We start from the raw sequence: 4,355 nt of genomic DNA on the forward strand, positions 1-4,355 counted from the left end.
CCCTAGGCCTCAGGTCGATGATCGACTTTGTGGTCGTGTCGTCGGATTTGCGGCCATATGTCTTGGACACTTTCGGGTGAAGAGAGGGGCGGAGCTGTCAACTGATCACCACCTGGTGGTGAGTTGGCTTCGATGGTGGGGGAAGATGCCGGTCAGACCTGGTAGGCCCAAACGTGTTGTGAGGGTCTGCTGGGAACGGCTGTCAGAGTCTCCTGTCAGAAGTAGCTTCAACTCCCACCTCCGGCAGAACTTCAACCACGTCCCGAGGGAGGTGGGGGACATTGAGTCCGAATGGGCCATGTTCCGTGCCTCTATTGTTGAGGCGGCTGACCGGAGCTGTGGACACCGGCGGTGAGGGATGCTGTCAAGCTGAAGAAGGAGTCCTATAGGACTTTTTTGTCCTGTGGGTCTCTGGAGGCAGCTGATAGGTACCGGCAGGCCAAGCGGAGCGGCCGGTTGTTGCTGAGGCAAAACTTCGGGCATGGGAGGAGTTTGGAGAGGCCATGGAGAGCGACTTTGGACGGCCGAGGAGATTCTGGTCCACCGTCCGGCGTCTCAGGAGGGAAGCAGTGCAGTGTCAACACCGTATATAGTGGGGATGGTGCCTGCTGACCTCGACTTCGGGCGTTGTGGGTGGTGGGAGGAGTACTTGAAGACCTCCTCAATCCCACTAACATGCCTTCCAATGAGGAAGCAGAGCCTGGGGACTCTGAGGTGGGCTCTCCCATCTCTGGGACTGAAGTCACCGAGGTGGTCAAAAAACTCCTTGGTGGCAGGGCCCGGGGTGGATGAGATCGCCGGAGTTCCTTAAGGCTCTGGATGTTGTAGGACTGTCTTGGTTGACACGTCTCTGCAACATCGCATGGACATCGGGGACAGTGCCTCTGGATTGGCAGACCGGGGTGGTGGTCCCCTCTTTAAAAGGGAGACCGGAGGGTGTGTTCCAACTACAGAGGGATCACACTCCTCAGCCTCCCTGGAAAAGTCTATTCGGGGTTCTGGAGAGGAGGGTCCGTCGGATAGTGAACCTCGGATTCAGGAGGAACAGTGTGGTTTTAGTCCTGGTCGCGGAACAGTGGACCAGCTCTTCACCCTTAGCAGAGTCCTGGAGGGTGCATGGGAGTTTGCCCGACCGGTCTACATGTGTTTTGTGGACTTGGAAAGGCATTCGACCGTGTCCCTCGGGAATCCTGTGGGGGTGCTCGGGAGTATGGGGTACGGACCCCTGATAAGAGCTGTTCGGTCTCTGTACAACCGGTGTCAGAGCTTGGTCCGCATTGCGGCAGTAAGTCGAGCCCGTTTCCAGTGAGAGTTGGACTCCGCCAGGGCTGCCCTTTGTCACCGATTCTGTTCATAACTTTTATGGACAGAATTTCTAAGCGCAACCAGGGTGTTGAAGGGGTCGGTTTGGTGGACTCAGGATTGGGTCACTGCTTTTGCAGATGATGTTGTCCTGTTTGCTTCATCAGGCCGTGATCTTCAGCTCTCTCTGGATCGGTTCGCAGCTGAGTGTGAAGCGGCTGGGATGAGAATCAGCACCTCCAAATCCGAGCATGGTCCTCAGCCGAAAAGGGTGGAGTGCCCTCTCAGGGTTGGGGAGAGATCCTGCCCCAAGTGGAGGAGTTCAAGTATCTGGGGTCTTGTTCACGAGTGAGGGAAGAATGGGCGTGAGATCGACAGGCGGATCGGTGCGGCATCCGCAGTGATCGGGCTCTGCATCGGTCTGTCGTGGTGAAAAGGAGCTGAGCCGTAAGGCAAAGCTCTCAATTTACCAGTCGATCTACCTTCCTACCCTCACCTATGGTCATGAGCTATGGGTAGTGACCGAAAGAACGAGATCGCGAATACAAGCGGCTGAAATGAGTTTCCTCCGCAGGGTGTCTGGGCTTTCCCTTAAAGATAGGGTGAGAAGCTCAGTCATCCGGGAGGGGCTCAGAGTAGAGCCGCTGCTCCTCCGCATCGAGAGGAGTCAGATGAGGTGGCTCGGGCATCTGATCAGGATGCCTCCTGGACGCCTCCCTGGTGAGGTGTTCCGGCACGTCCAACGGGAGGAGGCCCGGGGAAGACCCAGGACACGCTGGAGGGACTATGTCTCCCGGCTGGCCTGGGAGCTTTGGGATTCTCCGGAAGAGCTGGAAGAAGTGGCGGGAGAGGGAAGTCTGGGCCTCTCTGCTTAAGCTGCTGCCCCCGCGACCCGACCTCGGATAAGCGGAAGAGAATGGATGGATGGATAGATATATGAAACACACACATTTAATCAAAGTAAATCTATTTCTTTATGCAAGTGGAAAAAGAATATTGCTGCCTCTTTATTACTTCATTCCAGGTCAGGATGATAATATCAAGTAGGGTTCAATGCTGGTCATTTTATTATGCAGATTTTAATGCTTTTTATTTTAAGCCAAAGTAATGTGAATATTTCAACCTGTTAAAAGCAGTTTTTCGAGTCGTGCCGCGTTGCTGCTGACAAGATGTGTCACTTCATGCAAATACAGCAAAGAAGGCAAGGAAAGTAACACGGTAACACCAGCCTGTTTTTTAACCAAGTAATGCAGGTATTTTTACATAGGTATAAAGAAATATTGCATCGCATTGTTACTTTAAAAAGTAATTAGACTATGTAATGTGATTAGACTCTGTAATGGGTGTAACATAACAAGATGCAGAGGACAGAAAGATGATCCGTTGTGGCAACCCCTAACAAGAGCAGCCGAAAGAAGAAGAATGCATGTTACTGTTAACATGTCACACCCAACACTGGTCAGTAGAGACAGCAGGCTGTAAGTTAAACTAGCAAACATGAAACTTACCACAATCATAAGCACAGTCTAGTAAAATTAAAGGATTTTTTTCTAGACTTTCCACCTGTGTAAAAGCAAAACACATTTGCTGTATACCATTCTGGGTGCACACTTTGTGCACATGTACTGAAAAGAGGAGGGCAAGGGCTGTCTCATCTGGGCCTGACAAGTATTTAAAAATCAACACGTTCAAGTTAAACCAGGTAAAGGGGAAGGATGACAATCAGAAGCTTCATGCCACATAAAAAACGCAAGAGAAGATTCTCACCTATTTCTAGCATACATTGGGTGTGCTGGACACAGCTGTCTGTGACAGCTACAAAAAATGACCAGGTTGTATGACGTGATTTTGTCAGATTTATTTATCTTTTTATTTTGCTTTGGCTTTTGGCATAATAAAAATGTAAAATCTGTAATGAGTGAATAAAAGTTTGTTATCTGCTCCCCTTGCTTGCTTGATTGGTATTTGCTGTATCTCGTCATCTAGGTTATAGAAAAAAGAGAAGACATCCTCTAATAGGAAAGGCCGAGCACAGAAGCAGTCAGGCTTGGTTGAAAATGGATCTGCAGACCAAGCTAAAAGGATATTGTGTCTGGAGGCTGCGTCTCATCCAGACCAAGTGAGTGCAAGAATAACAAAAGAAGGGCAGAGGTGGAAGACATATGTGTGCATCGACATTAGCATTTTAATGCCAGGTGCTGTTTTAGAGATAAGGTCACCCCAAGTCCCTTACATAATAAAACACTTATTCATAGGTTTAGAGAAATGTAGAGTAGCTGAACTTTTAAGATGTAGAAAAACTGTTAACCCACTTGTATAAGAAAGCGTAGTATTTTTATATGCAATACAGTTTGGGTATTTTGCAAACTACTCAATAAAAAAAAACAGAATATCGATCTTGAGTCAAAGAGCGACAAAAACAAATTCAATGAGAAAAGGGTTCCTTTACAAGTTGTCAGACAGAAATTAATTCCCATTTATTTATTCTGCAAGCCATTATAAATGTAGCAATCATAATAGACATGAATACCTGCAGTAAGTACAGTATATTCAAATGTTTTCGGTATTTTATTATGTATTCTATCAGTACTGTAGTCCATGTGCACTACATGTCAAACTTATTTCCCAAACCATGACAGATCAGGTCTTAGAGCTTTGCTTTACTTTTCTTTGGTCATAATTATATTATTTTACATTCACAGCAACCTCCTCCAGATCTCTAAAGTGTATTGCTTGCCCCGGTTGATGAGAAAGCCCAGGGTAAACAAACTTGTCGTGAAAGAGGTCGGGTTTGGTCAGCTGTGATTCTTAACATGAAATTGTGGAATTAACTTCTTTTCACCAAAAGCATAGACAGAAGAATCTATCAGCAATTCCAGCAGGGGAAGGTTATATATGCAATTTACAGATATTCCTCACATATTATTCCCATGCCGGATTGGACCCTGAGGGCTTACGAATGCACCTGATATGAAGCAGTTACTAGCTGATTGTTACTGGCAAGTATGACATTAGGAAATATGCAAGACTTACTAGAGACAAAGGCAGCCAAT

Source organism: Polypterus senegalus, chromosome 1, assembly GCF_016835505.1.
Source record: "Polypterus senegalus isolate Bchr_013 chromosome 1, ASM1683550v1, whole genome shotgun sequence".
Classification (NCBI taxonomy): Eukaryota; Metazoa; Chordata; class Cladistia; order Polypteriformes; family Polypteridae; genus Polypterus; species Polypterus senegalus.